This window comes from Notothenia rossii, assembly GCF_949606895.1.
Source record: "Notothenia rossii genome assembly, chromosome: 1".
Classification (NCBI taxonomy): Eukaryota; Metazoa; Chordata; class Actinopteri; order Perciformes; family Nototheniidae; genus Notothenia; species Notothenia rossii.
Window position 1 is genome coordinate 81,772,130 of NC_136912.1, and position 26,328 is coordinate 81,798,457.

Here is a 26,328-nt window from a genome sequence, read left to right on the forward strand (position 1 = left end):
AGTGAAAAGTAATTTGTCATAGAGAGAAGCGATACTGTTTAAATACGGTGATAATGTTGCACATTTTTTACACACACTCTCCAGGGAGGCATTAATAGTGTAGCACTCAATTGTTCATGAAAAGTGACATACATAGTTCTGCAAAGAGAGTTATAAGAAGAAGTTCAAACCCTGCTTATTTTCTCACCTCTTCACAGCTGGCCAACCACATGAAGTGGGTGTGAATGTCAGATTGTCAGTTTAAGAAAGTCCCATATTTCATATGTCAGAAGGTTATGTACAAAGAGGTTATTGCTTCACTCCCAGTTTGAATCCAGTAGAGTTTGACTGCTCTCAACTGGGGTTATAATGTGAGTTTTGAAGAATGTGTACTCCCAAAATACATATTGAGAGTTAAAATCAATGTTCTCAAAACTTGACTTGCTCTACAGATTCCCGGTATCTGTGCTTTTTTTAGGTTTTGCCAAATTTGACATGTTTGTTGTGGCAATTGCAATACCTTTAAAGAGCAGATTATTAAATAAAGCATCTGTACTTTCTGAGTGATTTTGGGACTTATGTCTGATAGTTACTGTGTTTTGATCCAACTTGTTGATATTTTTTTTAATGAAATGATGTTCTTCCTCCCCAGGCTTTACGCTGACGCTTTGAAGAAATATTAAGGGCATGGTTATTTTTCAGTGGATCGTCACAACAGCATCTTGGAAATGTGCTGTGTGTGTGTGTCGGGGGTGGGGGGGTGTTAACTAGCAGTTCAGATCTTTTGAGCAGGGAAGGAGTCAGCAAAATTGCGCTGCCTTCCACCGTCTCATTAACGTCCAGCCAGGGAGATGGGAACAAACAGATTGGCTGGGGTCTCCGTGGTTACCCTGCGTGAAAATCAAATCAATAACATGCTCTCTCTCCGATGGTGACGAGGTATTAATGAGCTTCCAACGCCAATGAGAGCCAATTATCAGCCTTAAGGAGGGAGAGAAGTGCAAAACAAATAGAGGGGACTTTGGAGAAGCAGCCCAAGAGTGGAGTGTCTGCAGGGATATGCAAAGATCAGAAAATGTCATTGCTTCCAGACTAATATTTGTATAAGCAGCAAAGTGGAAAGAGCACCCCACTGGAGCTTAACCGTCGTCAATTTACTGTCAGTAAATGTGCGGAAGATCATTATAGTACACTCAGACACATGTCCAGCCACTGTAAAAATGCCTCATAAAAACACTTTTCTATTTTAAAAACGTACCAAGGGATGTTGACAAGTCTTCTCCTGTCAACACTTCACTCTAATTAGTTTAGCATATTTTAAGAACAGCAAATATCCTCATTTTACACAACCCTCTCCTCTTACTAAATGATGTATATAAATTACATTCAGCTGACTTTTGATATTATTTCAATTGACCTTATTTTAGCTTTCGTTGCAGAAGATGAGGGAAAATAAGAGTGTGGATAACTTGAAATCGGAAATGTAATCTTCTGAGATGAGAAGCATTCATTCAATTCCATCATTTCATTTACCATTAGAAGCTCATTGACCTACAATAACTCTTTGTTCTTATTAGCTTCTCATGTCAAACTGTCAATTGTCAAAATGTTCTAGTGTGTGGTTGATTCACACTGAGACAACTTTCAATAAAAAACATACAGTATTAGCAAACTTTATAAGAATATTTTTAAACATGTTTTGAGTTGTGCTTATCCCATTGCTTTCAATCAAAATTGCAAGTAGTAGTGTAGTGTAGATGAATACAGGAGAAGTACAACAGTGTCCTTTCTTTTCTAAGAGCAATTAAAAAGGTAGCTTGACTTTCTAACCCACAATCCTTCCTCCATTCCCTTTGGTCAAGAGAAAGCAGCACTGCAGTGCAAAGATAAATCTTCAATAACACACACATGGACCAGGATAAATTGCTTTAAGTACTGTCATGACATTGAACGTAGCTGCTTGGCTTTGAAGACAGAGTTTTGGTTAAAAACATTAAAGTATGAACAAAAAGCAAAGTTTGGAATTGCTCCATAAGAAGATTTAAGTCACACAGTCTTTTACCCTCAAGCGCTCAGACACTAATGAATTAGCCAATTACACAGTAGTAGGAAGAGTGTGGGATTACTAGTCATCAGTAAGCACTGCAAGCATGTAGTGATGCCAAGACAATAAACAAGCTAAGCCCAACACTAAAGCATGTCACTCTAAACAAAGGCATAAAATAATGACTCAACCGACTGATAGTGAGCCAAGCTGAGGCTTTCGTGGCTATTGACAGTATCCCTTCCCTTCATTTACTATAAAACCATAAGGGTCAATTAAAGATAAAAGAGAATGCACTTGAGGCTGGTACAATGGTACTGCCTGGCCAGAGGAAAGCACGCCAACATGACTGTGGCCACAGTGCCACTTGTGGGTGTTAGAAGCGGAATCTAAGCACATAATGATGCTCTAGATGCCTTCAAATGTCCCACGTACCACAGTGATAATGCCAAATGTCCTTTCCTTCTCTAGCAATTGTGTCTACAAACATTATATAATTTAGACAAGAGCCACAGAACTGTTTCCATCTGTATGGCATTTTTGGAAAATCCTTTGATACAGCACCACACACAAGTCTGAATTAAAAACAGCTATTTGTGGATTACATACATTGTCAGTGGTTGTGCCTCTCCAATGATCAGCCACGTTGTTATTGGTAGTGCTTAGCCTGGGAAGCCTGAGACACTGAGCCAAGAAACAATGTCAGAAGCTGGGTACATCAGAGACGGTTTGTGGAGGAGGAGGAAGTTTGTTTTAAATGCATCGCAGATAATAGGTGGATTCCTAAAATCATGACAATAGGCTATGGAGCTTCATAAAAGAAAAGAAAAAAGACAAACAAGCAGATGTTTGATGGGAGATGTATTGAAGTGACAAAGTGAACTCTCAATGCCCTCCAGGTTCCCCTTTTTACTCATTATAGAGACGTGTCTGTGTAATCTTCCTTTTTTTAACCGAATCTTTTTATAACTCCAAATCCAGGACAAGTTTACTATAAGTGTGTGTGCTCTTTTTCGGCAATGCTGTGCTTCAAATAGACACTACAAAATCTTCTGAATAGATACGTAAGCGTGCATTTAAGATGTATTTTTAAATATTGCAATTATGCATTCATTAGATTGTTTAAACATTTACTTATTCAAAGTAATTTTACAAAACACTTTGCCATCCCAAAACATAATCTCCTCTTCCACTAGCATCCCAGAAGATAAAAGTGCCTGCACAGTATTTATCAATTTACAAGTCAAATGGCTTAGAGTGAAACACTTCATTAGACTTGTAGATGCAGTAGCATGATAGCACCTCATTTCTCTTTGTAGAACAAACACAAGCTTTTTAGTCAGAGCTTTTCTCCGAGGGGCCTTACAGAGAGTGCGTGCATTCTCCTGAAACTGAAGTGTTTCACTTGCGCTCACCTTACTTTAACTACATCTCCATTGTTTTATGGGTGCACTTACCTGCACATAAACAGGCCAGAAGGCATTTACTGTCCCCTTTACAGAGCCTTATACACAGGGAGGGGTCCTTTCTGAAGGGAAAGAAGCTGAATGGTTGCCGTGTCTCCATTTCCCCCCATGGAGCCAACCGACTGCACTTTCGGGTGGGGTCATGTTCTTAGCAGACCGTACAAGATGTTACTTAATACGGCAAGGCCACACAGCATCACTGGCTCTCAGAAAATAACGGATAAAGACACAATAGAACTTAGAAAAGGCCAAAACAAGATGATGTTTATCGTTGATGGAGGTAGAATATCACGCATTGCTTTTCATGACACTTGTCCTTCAGCAGACTCAGAATGAAAATGAGATGACGGATGAAATAAAGGTCATGAGCCTGATCCAAATACGATCTCTCTGTAACGCCATCAAGTTAACAGGGAATTATTTTATCTAAATCGTAATATTTAACAATTTGAAGATCTAAACCAAAGATGATGAGCCTCTCTAATTCATATTAAACTGTCTCATATTTGCAGTGTTTCTCTGTGACACACACACACACACACACACACACACACACACACACACACACACACACACACACACACACACACACACACACACACACACACACACACACACACACACACACACACACACACACACTAGAGCAGCCATACATATACATTCAAGAAAAGAAGAAGGCACTAGATCTTGGTTCCTGACATTTGAGGAAAGAATTTGGACTAAGTAAAGCAGCTGTGTCAGAGGTGATGAGTATGTTATGTTTCCCTGTGGACTATTGGCCCCACGTGCACATGTCACAGAAGACAAATAGTCCAAAACGGGCCAGGCAACTTTGCTTTCTATTTGAAATGTACTATAATATGTGACTTGGACATTGTTGCTTTTAGGTCTTGGTTTATAGCTTTCCAAAAGCAAATCATCACAGTTATACTTGTATTTACCCAAGATGTCAGACTGACACCAAACACTTAAGCAGATGCCAAAATACTGTAAAAAGAAAACGTACTTAATACAGCCATCATGTCAGCTCCATGGCAGGCAAAAGTAATTTACTCAATTATTATTTACATCAAGTGCTTTTATGTTTTGTGCACATCACTAACTAAATAAGATGTATACTGTATAGTTTACCAAGTCGGAAATGTTGACCTTTAAATTAGTGAGAAGAAGAGCTAAATCCACAGACAGTAGCAGAGGGTCCAGGCTGTTTCCACTGATGGATTGTTTGTAGACAATTCCATCATCATTTCAATCTAGCTACAGAGCTGTTTCTGCTTGTGTTCATGCGTTGTATAGTTTCACAATCTGCTGTATCAATTCACTTTTGTGTTATGCTGTGTTTGTGGTTATCTAACTTATGAAAGGTGCACAATACTAGTGAACTCTTAATGGATGATGTAAAAAAACTGGATGCCGAGTTTGTTGTTCTTTGATGAGTACAAAAATGCACACACCAAAATCCACTATGAAGTTAAAACAATAAATGAATTTAATACACTTGAGTAAAGAGTACATTTCTTTAAGAAGTGTCCCCTAAATGCCTTTTTTACCATGTTGGACAGAGGAAAGACGGTAAAGATAAATATATATACTGTGTACATTTTACATATCGTAAAGATGGTCAGTTTCTACATGGGAGGTGCCAGTTATGAACAGGAAGTGTGTCTGCAAATAGACTGATTCTGAGAAACATAATGCAATTCCTATGAACATGGAATCAAAAGGTTTTTTTAGAGCCTGTACCAGATGGTAAATATGCCGTTTTATTTTGTCTACCAAATTGATAAGCAAAGGTTCAAGGTTAGTTTATTTGTAATGCACATTTTAATTTACAGAGGCAATATTCAAAGTGCTTCACATAGGCATTTTACACATAATAATACAAAACAAAACAAACAAACAAACAAACAAAAAAATGAAAATTAATAAAAATGATACAATTCTGTCTGCAGCTAAAAGTGCAATGATAAGGCGCGGTTAAAGGATCCCATGATAGGCTGCATTACAAAGAAAGGTTTTTAACCTCGATTTAAAAGAACTCAAGCAAAGAACAAAGTACAGCTCTGTTTTTGTTTCTGTCGTACCAATCAAACCACTCAGCACAATATATTGATGGTGCTATTCTTTGAGCATCTAGAGTCTGTTTACCAAGACAGAATACCTGAGTGATCCAACATCTGGGCTTCAAAGTTTGCGTTCAGCAAGGCTTTGTTAAATAGTGAAAAGTCCCTTATGTCTATGCTCCAAAAACAAAATATGATGCATAATTTATAAGAACAAAATAATTCAAACCATACCTCTCCTCTTCTGAACTGTACTAGTACTAGTACATAAACTTAAGTACTCATAATAGCTAGTTGTATAAATATACTGGAAATTACTCTGAATTATTCTGTGGTTAAGGGTAATAAGGTCATATAAAGGAGCCTTTAATTAGACCATTTTTGAAAAGCCAAACTAAAACTGTGCTTTTGCCGTAATACTCAATAACTTTATTTATTGTGTATACTGAAATATAGTTGGAAACATACTATAACATATTCCCTATATGGAAAATGATACTTTCAGAATAAAATAAAAAAAACTGTTAACTTCCTCTCAATATTTACTCATGGTACCGTATTATTTCCCCTGTCATGTTTCCTCTCAATGGACTTATCACTCGCTTCCTGTGAGGTTTAATAAGTAGGGCTTTAGCCAAGAAGGTATGCCTATCCTCTTACCTCCCAAATACAAACCAGACAATATAAATTTGAATGTGAAAATCTATAAATCCCTTTGGATTGGGCCAATTATGAGGCCTTGTCCTCTGGCCTGCAGGCTAGGGTCCAGTCTCCCAGATGGAGAAAGCTTTTCCTTTGCACTAATGGTGGTGCCCGTTCACTCCCTGCTCTAACCCCACTGAACTTCAGTATACCCACAGTGAATTATAAAGCCAGCTTTGGATGAATTGAATGAGCAGGGTCCTCCGGTTTTTCTCTTTAAAAGCCAAAACACCTCAAACACCAAGGCTCAAAGGCTTGAAATATGATCATTTGGCTACAACTATGTTCTCAAACTGAGGCTGGGCTGAGGGGTAATATTGAAAAGTATATATTTCCTGCTCTTTTCCACATCTGCAGTCTACTTACTATATTAACATTGGATTTGTATACAGTATGTATCGTATAAAAAAAGAATCTCAGGTTCAAGCACTGACCCATGTTTTCCCTTTTATCTGTGAAAAGTTGCATCTTTCAGATAAGCATTTATTTGTATGTCACACACCTCTATTCTGCCCCATAGTGCCTTGCTGAGGCACAGAGGTTCAAATGGAGGGTTTAACAGAGGTATTTCAAATTGCGACACACATAGGCAAGTCATTTGTTTAATGCCTTTCTGCCCGGCCTCCTTTCTTGTCTGATGTGACCAATGAATTACCTGTCAGCAACTGCTCCTGTTTAGGTTGCTCTGAGAAGGAAGCTAGTTATTGGCTTGACATTTGTATGTACGTTTCTATGGGGTCAAAGGTCAGGGTCAGCACCTCTTACTACATTTTTGTTTAACCACCTTAGTCACATAAATGCATGGAATGGGGAAATCTGATAGGGGCATTTGACATGACAGAGTAACGAATAAAAGTCTGAATGTGACCTCTGGAACATGGGGTCATAAACACTTTATGCTTTCTGTGCATGTAAGCGAGAGCTGGGGAAAGGACTGGTGGTAATAGTGTAGCATATGCCTTCCACATGAAAGGTTGTTTTGTGCTCTTGGGAATAACCTCAGTCAAGGCCACCTCAAGTCTGACTTAAGTCATTGTGAGGAAATGTGTGCTTCTTGAGTGCTTGAGTGCCAAGTAGAATCGGGAGGTCTTTGATGAGTTATCCATTTAGCCTTCAACAGCCTATCTTAACCCACTATATGTGTCACCCAGTGCAACTATCAGACCTGAAGTAGGATATAGTATTTATTTATGTCACTGAAAGTGTACGCTCAAAATCTCTCAGAAAAAGGTAAAATACAAAATGAAATGTCTTCAAATCGATACATTTGCTGTGTCGTTTGCAGAGACGGAAACATCTTAAAACCTAGATTTGAGATTTTCTTGTAATAAAGCTAAATTAAGAAATCAGTCAAACAAGGATGTAATGAGAGTGCATTACTCAGGCATTAAAAAAGGGAAAAGACAGGCTCTGTAGCCTTGTACTATAAGCAATGTATATGTATAAGTGTATATATGTGAGATGAGATAACACTAAGTTCAACCCTGGAAAAAAAGAAGAAGATTAGAGCAGCTGTGGTCCGAAAGATTAGGCGATTCACTTTGTTCAAAAAAGGTAACGGAAAATAATAGCCAGAATACTGCTCTAAAACTGCTAAACTGGCAAACAACAACAACTAACAAGTAAACTGAAGTAATTCATTATACAAAATAGAAAAGATGCCAATAGAGTGAACTACATTGGTTCAAAAACAAAACCATGACCAGAGGATTATGCAATGCCTTTCTCTTAAAACATTTCTCGAACAAAGTCCCACACAATTTAGACAAAAGTGAAGTAAAGTTGCTTTGCCATGCGTGAAATTGCTAACCTCGAACGAAGGAAGGATATCGCCTTTTAAAATAAAAGCTCTACAACACCAATAAAGTAATGCAAAAGGAATTGAACCTAATTTATCGAAACCGTTGAAGCAAAATAAGTGAATTTGTTTTTCCTCTGAACCACACAGACGATAGATGTTCACAGTACCCGTCTGTTGAAAGATGCTGTTCTAACTGCACTTTTACTGTAAAAAGTATTAAATAAATACTTTTTAGTTATTGTATATGGAAGTTTTATGATTCAGATTCTAGCTGATATGAACTTTAGTAAGCTTTTTTTGAAGATGCAGCTTTCTTCCTGGAAGTGTTATTATTTAACTTTGTGAGAGAAATTCATTAGATTCATGCTGTCAAAAAAAAAATGTGATCAATAATTAATTAAATGCCAGCAAAAATATAGAATAATCAAAATCATTTTGTCTATATGTGTAAGCTGTTAAAAGAGTACATGTTCTGCTGACTATGCAGACCCATATTTGTAGGACTTTATTCCGATAAAGTTCATACTGTAAACGTATTAAACTATCTACAGCAGCATGGGAGACATGATGAATATGTCAAGTCCAGCCCACTCTTGTATTAAACAAAGTTGACTGTTTCTGTTCATGAATTATTTATTCTGAATCTTACTGGTTGCCACAGATTATATTGCCTGCCGAAAGTCGCCTCTAGAGATGCAGTTTGTACTTGGTAATAAGCGAGCAATCTTGGGAAGACATTCAGCTGGAGGAGAGGACAGTATGTGCTCTCTTACAAGCATACTGTATGTTCAGACGTAAGTAGAAACTGCAAAATGACAGAGAAAGCTTCTGTTAGTTAGCCGAGGAGTGTGTTGGCTGGGGATATGCCTGGAGGGTTGTGATAGCCACGGTTAACTACACAGTTTCTGCATTCAGAGAACACAAACATACACCAGAATACTGGGAAGTCTGTATTAATATAACTAATGTACCAGTTAAGTTAGAGAAGGCAAACTGGGTTGTGACACAGGGGACATTATCCGAGGTAAAGTATCCGGCTAACAGATGTATTTGTCTTTAGTAACCAACCGTTTTAACTCTACAATCCATTTTTCTTGATGCACAGAATGGGCTTTGAGACAATGTCAGATACTCAGAGCTTGGAGAGCCCTTATCCTATTACCTGTCAATCATGTCACTAACTCAATTACCTACTATACCTGTGACTTCAATTACCTGCATTGGGAAGGCAAGGTGTCAAAATATTGATTCCATTAATGTCGCACTCAAAATAATGATACTTGGCTGAAGAGTTATGGCCCTCAAGATAAAGGCCTAATAAGGAAGCAGTAATCAAAGGGTAGCAGTGATGAATTGGATGACATTTGGGACTTGTAAAGAAGAAGGCTGCAGGTGCAAGTCTTCACGTTCAGAAGGATCCAGACAATGGGAAGCCCTTAGTGTCCGGATCAGCAGTGCCATCCATCTCACTGTATTGATTTCCTTCAGTTACAGCTGGCCTTTAAACTGGAAGATGCCAATTGTCATTTCCTGGTTTTGGTATTATAGGTGTCTTATAGACGAAAGGACAAGCAAGCTAAATAATGAACTCAAACTCAAGACCAAATATGGAAGTTGTCACTGTCCTTCATAAGAGGATGATATTTGAAGGATATGTATGTTTCTCCTCATAATAGCTCTTCAAGCAGCTCTAAGCACTTAAGGTTGAACAGAAGGAACAAAACAACTGCTGGGATCATTTGACCGTGGGTACCTCTTGCTACAGTTTGTGTATCCAGCTGTGGATCCTCTTCATCATTATCACTATCTGAGATGGCCTTGGAACAGCTGAATAGCCAAGGTCAAGTGGTCAAAAAATGGATTAAGTTACCAAGATTAAACTATGCCCTCTTCTGTCCTCAGAATAACGGGCAATTAATCATTATAGCTAATGCTTTGTTTATGGTAAAAGTGGATTTCTTAGAAACTATCTCCGATGTTTTTTAACAAATGGCCTTGAAGTGTTCTCCCAGTAACGTAATAGAGTTTGTCCCTGTGTTAAAAATTCCATTATTTAACTGCCGACTGGCCTGACTGAAACGCTGGAACAACATTTGCTGGTAAAAGGTGTGCTCTTATCTTGAAGGCATCTGCTGACTAGCCATGTGCGGTGACATGGTCCTGCAAACAAAACTGCAACATATTTAAACATTTACTGGCAGTGGAGGAAAAAGGGGGGTTAGAAGTTAAACACTGCAATAGCTGTTTCATGCCAGAATAGTTTCAGGGCGCCAACGGCTAAATTGGTTTACAACTTGATGCATTAGGAAAACACTGATGAAAACATAATCAAAAACACAGGGCTAACTTGGAATGCCAGTGAGGCAACATATAAATCAGAAGAGAGCCGATAAGAGGGAAATGGAGGCCAGGAGGGCGAATTGCAGACACATTTTCTCCACATTTTTGAGAGACACTGAATAGTTAAGGCCAGACAGCACACTTATAAAGCACTTGTCATAAAAGACCCAGGTCTCACGGGTCATGAGTGCTCTATTTTGATTTTCCTGTTGTGCTGATGCAGGACCTGAGCCAAAGTCTCATATGGCTCGGTACCGTCTCAAACTAAGCCTCTAGGCTGGTGTTTTAAGATGGTAGTGTGCATGTTGGTGTGTATGTGGGTCCAACAGTTTGCATGACCCTCTTACCGAGAGCGGGAAAATAAAAGATAAGGTATTCATTGTTATAATCATTTTGAGTTACACACAAATCCTTGCAGAGGTTTTTTTGGCGACATGCTGTCCAGTTCAAAGCAGTTGCTTACGCTGGAAGAACAGATACACCTCGGCCCCAATAGAAGACTTCACATTTGCAGACAATAACGGAAAGTGTTATTAGTCTCCTAGTATCAAGCAGAGATTTAGGACGGCCTGACAACAAATGTGGAGCCTGTGGCGCCCAGAATTACAGAAAAAACTTAAACTCAAGTTGTCTTTCCATTACAGGAATGTGTATTCAGCCATTTCAACCCTGCTTAAAATAACCCAGTGGGTCCAAATATTATTTACTCCCTTTAAATATAGCTAGAGACCTCAATTAAGTCTGCTCGCCACCTCTCTGTTGGGTTAAATGGATTTGCTTCTTCCAACAAATTGCTTCTCCTGCAATGCGCTGAAGGACAGCCATTGTGTAATAGTTGTAAGCTTACCCTTTTTCTGGTGTTCCTGGCAAATCAACAAGCAATACTGATACTTCTTTTGGAGGTTGAATCTGTTTTTAATAGACTTAATCTCAGGCCAAGCTGGCACTTCCTACAAAAATTCCCCATGTGAAAAAAGCTTGACCAGCCACCTTGATACTTCATTTTTAAACAATTTGTCTTACTCATCATGCCTTATTTCAGTCAATAAAGGCAAATGATTGCTTATCCATTTGTCCATGCATATTATCCACATTTAACTAACAACACATGTCATTTATGAGGACATAAAAAACTGTAATAGAGATCACATTTCAAATTGTCTCTGTGCCAAGCCTGTGAGCCATTGCCACACTGTTCTGTAAGTGGCTGTTTCAAGAAAATCCAAAACTGCAGAAAAGTATTATGTTCTCCAAAAAAGTTAAGTATTCTCTTTGCACCACAGCTTTAGATAAATTATTGTGGCACTTTATAGAAAGAACATACAAATACACAGTATGTGGCTTGTTTAATGGTATGGAGACCACATGTTGCACATGCTGCAACAACTCCCAGCAGTATATTGTATGTTGAATGCTCAAGGCTAAAGTGACCAATCAAAGGCTACATTTCAATCTTGCTTTTATCCTCAAAATCCTCCAAGATGTTTGGTAGATGCAAGTGAAACACAGCTCTATGGTCCTCTAAAATGTACGAGTGATGGGATGCAACGCCAACAGAGAATCAAAACAAATTCTATCTGAACCCCTACTTTTTCAATCATAATCAATACATTCTGACTAATAAATCTAAATATAGATTTTCAAACCAAGTTCTATATTTATATTATATACATAGTGATGCTAATGGGAAAGTAGACTTATAGTATGTAGATGTGGTTCCAGCCATTTTAAGATGTCATCTGACATTGTTTATTTTAACCAAAGCAACCGCATTCCATGGGGCATAGTCATAATGGCGCCACAGTGACTTGATGGAAATACGTTTTAATCATTAAAATAGACAAAAATGTTTGTCTTAAGTGCACAGTAAATCCTAAAATACTGTAAATATGGGGGTTTCTGCAAACCAGATTCTTGAGACACACCACTGAGTAGCCAAACATTGAATACCTTTTAAATATCCCTCACAGAATGCAGTTTGAAAAAAAATGGAAATCTGCTTTAAAGTTAAACATAATAAAGATTTTCGGGCCAAGTGGTACATTTAAGTAATTATTGTCAAGTTGTTTACTGTCATAAGCTCTAATTGTTAGAATCAAAGCTCAAAAATAAAATTGAAAAGACAGCTGGAACTGTAGCCCAACAATACAAACCATCGATTGGCTTCATTCTGCTTTTCCCTCTCCTTCCCCATCTGCAATTCTGATTCTAGCTCTGTGCAGTCAAGTGTGTCTATTCCAATACCTGACAGGCCCACTGGACGTGCACAGGTAGCCTCTCCGAGCTGCCAAGAGTGACGGATGGCCAACATACCACACTGGTCGGTTGCTCATGTTTAATTCTGACTGCAACCTTTTTTCCCAGACAGTCATCCAGCTGCTCAGCTCAGGTCCCACACTGCAGCACCCAGGGGAGCTGGAGTGAGCTGTGGTTCTGAGCAGGGGCCCTCACTGTCCATCACCTTCAACATTTGCCTCAGCGGAACATTCAATTTATTTTATAGCACCACTTCACTTGATAGCACTGACCTCCCAGATCCCTAGGAGAGTAATGAGATGGCTACGTCGATGTCAGTCTCAGTGTTGACTGGAAAGACTAACCACCCAGTGGGGATCTTCAGGAGAGGGGCCCTGTAATAAAAAAAATGGAGTGGGGAGGAAAGGGGATTAATTTCAGATGAGACGTTTTCTTATTTCAAAGGAATTTGTTTTCAAACCCCGCTGTGCCAAAATGTAGCAACGTCCGTTTACTGATGGGCATGCGCGATTGGTTTGTCACGCATAGGATTAGTCACGAAATCTAAATACAAGGAAGGATCGCAAAGAGACGATGTCACAGCAGAGAGCACAACTGTCAAGAAAGAGGTCACATTTCATTTGAAGAGTGCCATGCTGTGGCCAGAACAAGGAAATACATCATGACTTTGACTAAGGAGCAATATAATAGCACCCTTTGTTTGCAAGGATTTAACAATGATCAGCATACATTTTCATCCAATGACCCCAACATGCTACAGTTCCTGTGCCAAAACTGTTAAAACCACATTAAACCCCAGCCCAAAATATGGAAGTTCATTCATATCTAATTCACGCTGGCAGCACATCTGCAATAAAGCCTATTTTTCATCTCATATGCTCATGTCATGGTCTTCATTAAGACTGTCCATCATGAAACCAAGGAGAAGGTTTGAAAAAATATAAGATTGTTACAATTTGACAAAGCAGAGTATTCTCTCAATAAAATGTAAAAGCTTCTTTTTTTTTCTTAATATGTGGTTGTCAGAGACATTGGTGGACCAAACAATGAGCCAACAATCTGCCTCTGTAAAGATCCTGAATGATGTTTTGGCATTTATAAAGTTCTGCCAATAGCTATGAATTTAAAGAGAGAAACCTTTTTGTTTCTTGAAGGCGATCAGGTTTTACTGTTTGTTTGTTGCTGACAGATAACTCCGCTCTCTCCTCCAAGGGCACTGAGTGGGATTCAGGCCAGTATAATGGCATCATCCAAACATAAACCCAACACTGAGGTCAAATATGGAAAATCAATCTAACAAAGTTCCTCAGACTTGTATTAGTTGTTAAAGAAATAAAATTGATTTATGTTCAAATACTTAAATCCATTTAATTACAAGTCTTACATACACACATTCATATCACTGCAAATATAAACTAAGTCATTTTATTCATTTCTCTTTCCACTCCTCTGTCACTTGCGCACCGACAGCTAAATTCCTTCCTGTCCCACTGATTAATTCAAACATTAATCAGACCTTCAGGTGATTGCTATAAACAGTATAGGTTGTCCACGCGGCCTTGATGTCAACGTGCTTCCCTGTGTTTATGTGAAAGGATGTCCATGCATCTCTCTACACCACCTGCTAATTAGCATCTCACCATCACACAACCTAACACCACCAGGAGGAAGTTAAGTAGGGAAAGTTTGGAGGCAGAAAGAGAAGAAGTGGTTACTATGAGAGAAAGTTGGATCCTGAAACAGGAAGTCAAAAGCAAATTGGAGAGGAAATTAAGGCAGTGACAGAGAAAGTGAAATAGTTTTGAAAGAGGAAGTGGCTGAGAGTGTGGAAGATGGGGAGAAAGAGAAAATGTGGCAGAGCCAGGAGTCCTTGAAGATGAGAAACAGAGAATATGACAGTCTAGGAGGGTGAAGACAGCTGTGTCGTTTCATGACGCCAACATTTGGGTCCTGTCTTTCTTGAATGAATACCGTGCATTTTCCTCCTATGAATTTCTAAATAACACTTTCTTTCTTCGACAGCCTCTGGAAACAAAAGTACCCGTCCCCCAGGGTTCATAAAAGAGAGTGACAGTGGTGTTTTTTGGAAGAAAGGGAAAAAATGAAATGACAAACTCAGTTGGGCTGTTGAATCTCAATGGTCCTCTTAGGCTCTCTCAAATGTTATTTATTGACAGCACTGAGCCCTCAGCCCAGTCCCAGGCAGTCCTTTAGGCTTACTGCACAGAGCAAGTAGCTCATCCTCTTCTTCACTTATGGCAATTAAACACCATTTGGACTATTTTAAGTAAATAAACACGAACGGAGAGTAACCTTCTTTTTTCAATGTGATCTTGTTTGGGTTTAAAACCCCTTGCTCACGTTTTCCACAGATGAAGCCTCTAATGCAGCATTTGCCCTGATTATGTGCAACATGGGCCAACGCCTGCATGATAAAGATCATACTCATTGAGATGATTTCATGCAATTTCTAGGGAATTTCTGTCCTCAGATTGATCCCTTTGAACTGGTTAAATTAGCACAGAAACAGAATTTTCCACTCTATTCCCCAAAACAAATGAATTAATAAATACTTACTTGCCCTGTCTGTGGTTGATTAAAAGCACCATACTGAGGTCTCTTCCAGTCTTTCCCTTGAAGAAAAAAAGAGTGTAAGAAAAACACCTCCAAATAAGGATGTGAAGCAAAGAATAAAAAAAGCTTTTCATTATTCATGATTTGATGAATGATACATACGTATTACATGAATCTGCAATTGTGTCTTCCTTTTAACATGCACTAAATCATATTCTTCTAATAACAGAGAACATCGTAAAGGGGTTTGGGCAATCTGTGCTCTGTGTTTTCACACCCACTAATTATCAGCAACAGAGGTGGTCTGGGCGTCTTACTGTAGCTAAATGTTTAATGTACTGCTGTAAAGGCGGTGATTTACGGAGATGTGCTAATATTATGCCATACTTCCAAGCTTGTCCTGTGCAGCCCACTCTTTTTATTTGATAGGTTCCTTTCTTTTCCCTAAAACACACTGAAGACGGCATCTGGAAGGCATATCGGGGGCCACCAAGTGTTTAAAAAATAAAATAAATAAGGGACTGCCGCAGGGGTATCATCCCAAAAAGGTGTTTCTGAGGCTTTAGGACAGGAAGCTGCCACTGTGGACCAACATGAAAACGCAGCTTCTTTATTTGGGAAGAGACTTTCAGTTACCAGAATTGACTTTCTGATGAATTCCATATCCACCTTATAAAGAAAGTAGCAGTACTGTAAGTCATACTAGATTTGACCTTTTGCCCATTTTGTGTCTAGATTTTGTATTGATGTTATGGACAAGGTAAGTTTGTCATAATAATAATAATAATCAGTAAATAAAATGTTTTTTAAATTGTTGAAGAGACCTTCGATCCTTGGATGTGCAGGTTGCCGAGCTGTATCAAGGAAGATGGCATGACATAATTTCTTTCCTTTATTTACTTTTTTTGTGAATCTCTTTTTCAACTCATACTCAAGCCTAAAAAAACACAAGATCTTAAGGCAGATCTTCAGCGTTTCCTTTTCCTTCGGTCCAAATGTTGCTAACGTTTGGAAAGCAGCCAGTGTATGAGCCAAAAGAGATAAATACTTGCCTTACACATACTTTCCCTGAACAAGCTCTTAAAGCCACAGTGTAAACACACCATGAACTCCATCCCATGAGTTATGCTAATTACAGATAAGACTAAAGTGGCTCATAGTTAATACCAGGTGGATAAGATGGTTGTTTTTCATCCTTACACAACTTGAATAGCAGTGGGGGAAGATGACTAAAGACCACTGATGTTAGCCAAAATTGATGAGGGAAAGAGTGGAAACAAACATGTGTCCATACAGCCATGAAGATTATTACCTAGCTTACTGGATATTGTAATTATGTTTAAGCTGTTAATTTGCTCAGCTTTGCTTCACTAAACGTAACTGTCTTGCAACAGCTGAGAAAAAGCAAGCCAAAACGTTTTTAGCCCTTGAAAATAAATTGAGTGCAAACTGAAAGAAAAAGTGCTTTAACTTGATCAAAGTTGTGAGATAAGCAGGGCAGATTAATACTCAAGGGGGCAAAGCTTAACTCAGTACAACCATGAACAAGTGGATCGCCCACACACAACAGTATTTTGCTCACTAATGGAGTGTTTTCAATGATTGTAAGAAAAAGAGCTGAGAATTTAGCTCAGTGTGTGGAATTACCCACACCCTTCTTTTGTTTTGCCTCAAAACCGACGGCTTCAAAGACGTCTGGGACTAAGTGCCAGAAAAGCACCTCTGAATTGTGCCTTGTAGGCAGAGTCTGTTCAGGTTTTGCAACTAGCACAAAATAAGACAGAGTTGACGTTAGGAGGATGACATGTCACTCAAATATATATTATTTTTGATCAAACCATAAACATGTCCTGCACATTGAAATACCATCCCCTGTATTCTGTTACTTACAGATAACAGCAAGGCAGGAAACCTTTGAAACACAAGTGAGAGACTGCAGGCTTTTTCAGACCTCAGCCATGTCTGTAAATGCTCTATGTGGCCAATTTCTGTCAACTCAAATAAATAAAAACTCAAGAATAGTAAAAAGTAATTATGTTCCCATTATAACCACAGCAATATAATCTAAAGCCTTTGAATCATCACCAACACAACATGCAAGCTGAAGTCACATCAAAACCACTAGCAGTAAAAAAAACACTGTAATGCCTTTTCTTTTTCAAACAAGTCAAGGTCAGAGACAGAACATTTGGGAGTGCAATACTGCTGGAAAATGTCATAATTGACATCTCTTTTTAAAATCACCCATAAATGCTCTGTTGGGATCATAACAGCTGGTTCATTTGCAACCTTTTGGCATATGGCTGACATTGGTTTGATCCTCACGAATCCATTGGGTCATCCCACACGTGCCGTGGGGACAGGGGACATTATCAGCATGAAAGATACAGTGCACTACAGATATGACATTTATACACATGTGCAGAGACCTCCAGCTCGTTTTTTTCCAAAGTCCTGACATCACCTAAAGAAACTGCTCTATTCAGGCCTATGACTCAAAGCAAACTCTCAATCAAAAATCCTTTCACTGGTCCGTCTAAAGAAGTGAAAACCTAAAGTAGAAAGCTTTGTAAAAGTGAAACATTTAATAAAAGCTGTTGTTGACTAATTAATGATTTGCAATTTTACAAAATCCTACACAAATGAACATGTCTCCGTTACCCACCCATGTTGTAATCTTATGTTCTAATGCAATGTTTCCAATGTTTTAGCTAAAATTGTTAAACATGTTATATTAACTAACAAGCATTCAAAGGATATTGAAAGTACTACCAATGTAAAAACATATAATTACTACAGGTGATACAATATACGTGCCAGTTCTGGTATTAGTCCTACCTAATACTGATGGTACCGTTTCTGCTACTTTAGCTGTTGCTATTCCTTTTAGGGTTTAAGTCACTATATAGTATGAACCAATGTTCCTTTATTACTTTTTGTTTATTATTAAACTTATTAAACTTTTCATTATACATCTCACAGTAAAGAAGTAAAATTGTATGACAAAATGTTTTCCACATATCATTGTTATGGAAGTTTGCAACATAGTTGGTGGCAGTCACAATAACAGCCTCCTCTTAGACAAGAAACTTGTTTTCCTCCTCCTTTGCCTGTTTTCCTTTGTTGTCCTATTATTTACAATGCAAGGATGGAGAATTAATGCGTAAAATGAGAAAATAAGCATTTATTGATGTGTTGCTCCTTTCACATTCTCTCCAGACAAAGACTTTGAACAATGATCGGGTGAATTAGTTTTGAAGGTGCATCATTTAATGGCTAGTTTGTTGATATTGTTTATATATTATAGGTTTTAACGAGTTTGCTTGAAAACCAAAGTACACAAAGAAGTCTAAAACATGGCTTTAATTTGCATAAAAAAGGGGAGGAAGCGACAAAAAACAAACACTTCAAAGGGTTATTCTTTTTCTAAAGATGATGTATACCGCTTTTGCATGAGAGCAATACAAGCTGTGCATGACATGAAATGAAAAAAAAAGCATGCAAGTATTACCAAAAAGTAATTAAAATGTCCATCTATCCATAATTGTTCTGACATTTTCTATAATGGCAACAAAACAGTTGACAAATCCAGTTTTTGCTGTACTTAATTGATTGCAGTTTTTGAATTCAACATTGAAAGCAGGACAATTTAATTACACACGTTTTCATTAAAAATTAAAATTAGACTAAATACATGTTTGAATCACTTGCTAGGAGAAACTATTCCTGTAGTCTGTTTTTGGAATTAGAAGAAGCATGATATATAATCATAGGCTTTTCTTTTTAATTCCCTCTTGAATGGCAATTGTGTTCTATAAAAAATGGGATACTGGGTTTCCTCCAATTGCATGGTTTGCATCACCGGTGTGTGCTGAGCCAAATGGACTGTGGGATTGATGGTCAGGAAATGAACACACATGCTGAAATCAACCGGCCAGTCACTGCTCTCCCACGATTAAAGCTATACAGTTTCTCTTTTGGAGCGGCGCCGGACAAGTGCCAAGGACTGTCTGCCTGTGAGTGTTGAGCTACTGCAGACTGTATGTATGTTTGTGTGTCAAGTGTGTGTGTAACAACATATGTGCACAACTGTCCTTACGAACATGAGTGGGCTGTTTAGTGCTGTACATGGCCATACCTGCTGTGTGTGGCCGAGCAGTCCTCATACTCCACTGTGGTACCCTTGAGTGTTAACGGTCTCCTGTTGGCAGCTGGGTATCCTGTGATTAAGCTCTGCACACAGTATGATGAGGTGTGACTGCTAATCCAGTGACACAGACAGCTGCAGCCCAGCTGATAGACCATGCCTGACAACCCCTTACCTTCAACATTGTTTGCTTGTGCGTACAATATGAGTGAGGATCGGAGCACAAACACTTTTGCTTGTTTGAAAGTAGATTATGGGTCTACAAAGAGCATGCTTTCAGTGCATACAGTAGCAAGACTATCCTCCCAAAGGCAAAGGGGCATCAGACCAGGAAATACTGTAGGGGTCATTTTGCACAACATGGTAAATGTACTGTGTCAGTAATACATAGATCAATCAATAAAACTGGTTATCTGTCTTGCAGTGATAAAATGAAGCTTATTGGGAAAGATAAGATATTATTATACAGTGAAGCTGAATGGAAAATATTAGGTATCATATTAGCACAGAGCTATAGTAAGAAATGCTGTTTAATCCTGCATTACTTGCAAGTGTATTCGTTGAGCTAACGGTACAGTTTCAAACTAATCACATGAGCATATGTTTAGGAGTCTTCCAGGACCACAAATGTTAGGCAGCGGGTTATAATTTCATATTCTTAAGTTTCAAATTGACTAGTTGTCATTTGTAAACTGGTGGTCTTCAGCTCCTCTTACTGAAGCATAAGTCAGTTCTGCCTAGAAATGACTAAGGCTCCATAATATGGTTAAACAGAAAAAACACTTTAAAGTATATATTTTTTACATCTCGTTAGAAAGGCCTAGCTTGAAATCCAACAACTTCCCAGTAAAACCATCGCCCCTTATCTGCCATGACAGGCAAGCCATCGGATTTAGAAATACTTTTAAACCCACTTAAAAGAACAAATTAGTCTGCAGGACAGTACAGTAGCGTAGGCAGAAATGTACTTTAGGGCGGGCCTGTATAAAATAGGGTGGGCCAGCTTTTTCCAGGGGGAAAAATGGCTTTAAGGTAGGCCTGGCCTATAATAATAATAATAATTTATAATAATGCCCATTGTCAAGCATCGTTGTATAATTTCCCTCCGAATAATGGTCGAAGACTTGACTGATGCTATGAATTTATTGAAATCTCCAATATCAACGTAAGAGCTAAAATAACAAATATCGTTAGGCTCCATTCGTATAAGAATCACTTTAGCATAGGCCTATACCAAAAGTTAACTGTAAACAGACAAAAACAGTATAGCCTACAAACGAATTAGGACAAAACCCACATTTTTATATTATAGTTAATACCAACTTTGTGCCAAACTTAAACATAAACTTTATCCTTTACTTTCTCCGTCTTCATATATATGTATATTTATATGTAGATTAATCTCTGCTCCTTTTCTCCGTCACGTTGTTTCCGTAGCAACTACAACTTCCTGTCAGCCGTAAACTCGCCTTCAAAATAAAAGCATCTAAATAACACAGGAAGTTAACCTAAATGACATTTAAGACATATTTACAACTGCAACGTAAGTAACAAAAACAATGTAATATCCTTTTCAGTTTCACAGAACACAAATTGGGTTATTTACTCTTGTATTGCACTAGGTAACAGCAACAATAGGTTGTAGCATTCAAACCTGCTCATGGACTTGCAGTGGTCCTCGCTTTTTTTCTGTCTCTCCAACGAGTTACGCAGGTGCTTCCAGTCTTCATATCCATTCCTCGTAAATGCACCTTCAGCTCCTGGGCTGGGGAAGTGTCTGCACATTTTACAGAAAAGCGCGTGCCTACTTGCGCTGTATTCCACCCAGGGAAAATCTTCATACCACCTCAACCAGTTTTTACTGGAAATGAGTTCCGTTCAGAGGAAAAAACACATACAACATCAATTCAACTCGATATTTGTTCACTTGAATTTCACTTTGAATGCTTGGATATTCTCAATGGGTGAATACAAAAATGTATAATAATAATAAAAAATAAATTAAATTAAACCGAAGCTTTCTCAGGGCGGGCCGATGAGTAAACTGGGCCCGCCCAGTTTGGCCCTATGATGGCTACGCCACTGCTGCAGGACTGCCATTTCTCATTCCCACGTTTTATCTCATCCGCCATTAGCATATGGTCATTATCCTCGAACTAGGATAAAAGTAAGACCTGAAGAGTGAATGTAACATGTACCGGAAAGCAGTGAAATATTCAGTTACTCGTGGTCCAGCTGTAAGGTTTTTGCAGGCCTGGGAGGCATTGTTGTTTTATTTTAGTTGGAAAGGCCAACATGGCTCAGGCTTTAATAACATTATCCGCAGTCGGAGTAGGGCATCATTAAAAGGGCTAGAACACTGGGAAGGGTGGGGGGTTCAAGAAAGAAAATTAGAGATAAGGAAAAGATTGGATACATGAGGTTTATTTTTATTGCCATTTTTTATTTGCTGTATCAGGCCTCAAACCTGCGTCAGGAAGCACACTCTGACCTGAACAACAGTCCAACTGGCTTGTTAATTCGACTCCAACTGTACGATTTCTTCATCTCATCCCCTCCCCTCACATCCATTTCTTTCCTTTCCGGCATCTTCTCTCCTTCCCCTCAGTTTCCTCTTTCACTCACCCATGAGACCTTGTGGTGATTTTTAGACGGAACAGCGGACTTCAGGTCTGTTTACCGGCAAGATCTCAGGAAGTCAACATCAGATAAGCGGATTCCTCCGATACACAAGAGGAGCAGATACATTTCAAGTAAACGGCTCAACGAGGGCACGGCCAAATCAGTATGATCCAGAGAAGGATGTGAGTTGGGAGTTCAAGGGCAATGCATGTTCATTAATATGTGTGTGTGTGTATGTATGTATGTATGTATGTATGTATGTATGTATGTATGTATGTATGTATGTATGTATGTATGTATGTATGTATGTATGTATGTGTGTGTGTGTGTGTGTGTGTGTGTGTGTGTGTGTGTGTGTGTGTGTGTGTGTGTGTGTGTGTGTGTGTGTGTGTTCTCTGAAATCCAGCACCATTTCCAAGATGACAAAATGTCTGGAAGTTGTCTTTCCCAATCATTTTAGCAAGGCACCTACAGACATCGCAATTAACACAAACGTAACCTTCTTGCCTCACTGCATTACATTTTGCTCTCTGTCCAAATATCTGTTCCTTTATGCTCTCAATCATGACACCAGCTTTTGGCCAGATCCTCAACCTGCCAAAACCGTCCCTCTCCTTTGTATTGCATTACACAAACACAATAGAATGTACTCTCAATGGATAGCAGGTGTTTCTTCACAAAGCAGCTGTCATCGTTTCAAGCTTAACTGTAAAGACAATGAGGGATGAGGCTGATGACCCAAATGACCACCTGTAGGAGGACTCAAATCATTAAAAACTGGAGAATAGCACCTCACCTCATCCTATCACCAGTAAGCATTTTCCAAAATGGTCAAATATTTATTTTATCAAACAAGGGAATGTTTTTTGAGGTTTAGGAGGTGTTGCAGTAACATTGAATGTACAGTAGGCTACATGGATGGTTTTCATGCAAAAAAAATACTGTCCGTACACAGCTATGGCTCTCTGGTTTTCAGCTAGCTGGCCTTACTGGCTTCCAAAAGTTGTAAGTTATGTGGAAGACTGTGAAATCCTAAAACATACAGGGGAATACATACAAGATTCTGTCCAATACATTTGCATTTGGATAGTAGATCTTAACAGCCATAGCAGACGCTTAACTTAACCCATGTTAAGCTTATTAAAAGAAGAACAAAATAAGAAATGTTTTTTTTAGGACACCATTTATACCTACCTAAAGACCTATTCAAAGATAGAGAGGGATCAACCGAGGGGGAAAAGCACAGGTTGATATCAAGTCAATAAAACAAGGCTGATTGTATTGTTTAGTCTCAGTCAGTGTCACATCTCACCGGCACTGGGAAACTGAGAGGAAGGGAGCAGGAAAAAGCCTCCTGCACATCTGTCATCATTTCCAAGTTGGTAGCAAGTGGCAGAGAGATGCTCTAATGAGGTGTCTTATACCTGCCACTTCATATCCTCCTTTTATTCCTTCTTCCCTTTTTCAATCCATCTGTGTTTCAAAGAAACAGCAACGGTTCGTTTTTATGAGCAGTATTTTCTCATTTAATTTGTACTTTCATTTAATTCATCTAATTTGACAACTCTAAATTTGAAATGAGAATCATTAAGGACTACAACACAAATGATTGTATTATGCAATAAGTTTTATTAAATTATAATTGCTGCATCTACTGAAGAGAAATAAACTACATTTCTGAACTGAATGTCTTTTTATATTGTACTGGAATATAGTTGTACATGCATTCATTTTGCATGCAGCGGATGATATGTTCTTCACTGCGTGATCAGCACAAGCAGAGGAGGATTGTTTTTTAATCCTAGAGCCACCTGAGTTGATTTAGTCAATCATCCTGTTTCGGGACATTTGATTAAACTGAGAATGATTTGCATGGTGGTTTCTAGGAATTCAAAACAGCTCTGGGAGATACATCTGTGAGTTATTGAAGAAATTACTTCTCGACTCCAAGACAAATTACATTCAAGTATAAGTTCGGCCGACCCAAAACCGTACGCTACTCCTCCACTTCTGTCAATAAAAACCTGCAGCTAAAAGACTTACAAAACAAGATAGATGCTAACGTTAGAAAAATAGTCCATTGTGTTTCCTTTTTCAGACAAACCACATCCCAACAGATTAATGTATTTATTGTTCAACATGATGATCATATTTGTACCTCCCACCATCCAATCCTGCACTTTGTCCCAGCCCAATGTTTTGCTTAAACCTGAAATATGAAGAAAGGTTGTTCCCTTGTGACCATGAGTTTTCACAGTGAAGGAGTGTGTGAGCCAGACGCGAACCCTAGTCTCATTCAGACTTATCTTCACTTTGTTAGCAACTGCACAGGGGAGACAACCAGCCTCTGCTGTTATGTTTTTCCTTCTTAATGTTATCTTCACAATAGAATAACTCTTTTATCTTATACATACATGCCTTTAGTTGTTCTTATACTCCCTGTTTTTTTAACTTGCACCTTATCAACGTTTGCCTGACAGGACATATGTAATATAGGTCTTTCACTGATTCAGCTCAACATTTTCCTCCTCAGATTTATTGAATACTGGCTTTGAAACTGAAAGAAAGAAAACGTATTAAGCATAGTATACCTTATCTCCCACAGGGTTTGTTTTCTTCCTTTAGAAATATAAAGGCTTCCAGCTAAATAAATACAAGCAAATGAATGTGCAGCCTTTCCTTTATATGAGGAAAAAATGGTCTGCAACACTTGATTTGTGAACTGTTCCATTTTAGGTAATGAACGGGAAAAATTTGCAATTGAAGAGAGGACTCCATCAAACGGTTAATGTGCATGATTAAACCTAAACAATTGTTAAGAAGGCTCTTTTAACCTTTAAGTCATATTCTATTATCGGACTCCTGGCAGACCAACACACAAACACACATTCCCTGCTCCATGAAACCTACTGTTTGGCACGCTCCACAGCTTACATTTAAAATGTACTATTACACGCACAGATGTGAATCAAAAGCAAACAGAAAACATGATTTGAATGTTGAATATTCATGACTTATTAGCTTTCAAGACATTTCCTATCAATCGAGAAAAGTATTTTTATATTCCAGTTTTATTAAACAGCATCTAAGTGAATTAAAGTATCAAATAATATGTGCCAGAGCAGCTAATAAAGTCTATTGTTTACAATGTAATTATGTTCTGGTTTTGCATGAAGTAGAATTGCACTGGAAGCCAGAGGAGTACATTTGATCTTCCCCTAAAGCCACGCTGTGCTTCTTGGTGAGAAGCCTTGTTCAAAACATTGACATTGGAGGGCTGAGGAAAACAGAGTGGCTGAATCCTGGGAGTGTGAGCAGTGGTAACCCATGGACAGTGTTTATCTGCAGACGGCAGGCGCAAAGCCTGCAGTATATCTATCTGTGCTAAGCTCTTGCTATGTGTACCTTTGCAAAGTTGTCTGTGTGTGTTTCTTATGCACTGAGGTTTTTGAGGTGAGATCGGAGCCCCGATAAATGACTTCTATAAACCTAAAGGCCCAGCAGGACTGCCTGAGAGATGCCTGTAAGCCATTTCCTGAATAATAAGCTTTATTTCTAAATATTATTACAAATGTAGGGCTGTAGATTGATTAGTATCAGGAAAACCGACATTTCCTTATGTCCCTATGGGGAAGTTTTGCTGATGTTTGAGTTCAGTATGTGTCTCTGTCATACACGCAGCTGTTTTGCGGTTAGAGCTTACATTGCGATGTTTTCAACTTGATGTAAAATTTCCATTTCCAATCCTAATAAATCAAATAAATAAGCATCAAAACAATGATTATTACAATCCTGATGGACCACAAAATAATATTGCAAGTCATGATTACAACTTATGATTGATTCAATTATTTGATTTTGGTTTTTGTTGGAATTGCGCGGACAATTTCTCTTTGGATACTTACAGACATTTCTGAGCCACACAATGCATCTTTTATTCATAATATACAACGTTCAGAAAGGGAAACCCAGGTTTGGCTGACCTTTCTATTCCACAACATTTAACATGTGTGCTTGAGACTATCCCACCATTCAAAACCTTCCACAGCTCTGTAAAAAGTCAGAATGTGGTCCTAAGGCAGTTGTCAGAGTTCCCAGAGCAGATATTCAATTCTTGCTGAGAAACCCAAGTTAAGTTACCCTCTCTGGGGTGCAGTGTCTAAAAATGTGTATATCGACGCTGTTCCCCTAATGGTCAACGTGTTAACTTTTACCCCATGCAACAGGGTCTTGGTTTTCCTCAAAACTGAGCCTGTCCAGAGACAAGCTTGGATCAAGCTTTTTCAGAATTTGAGGGCAGCCAAGGATAAAAAGGCCCCAAGGTGGAACGG

At 38.6% G+C, this 26,328-nt stretch overlaps 1 long non-coding RNA gene across 1 annotated transcript in view; it reads right to left on the reverse strand.

The window, feature by feature from the left end:
- The window catches only part of LOC307045691, a 202,919-nt gene that overhangs the window by 128,156 nt on the left and 48,435 nt on the right, over positions 1-26,328 (reverse strand). Inside the window, exons 2-3 of the long non-coding RNA XR_013809972.1 lie at positions 15,232-15,287; positions 12,927-13,028 (exon numbers count right to left, since the gene is read on the reverse strand). This is a non-coding gene — a long non-coding RNA (uncharacterized lncRNA). The remainder of the gene's footprint in view (positions 1-12,926; positions 13,029-15,231; positions 15,288-26,328) is intronic.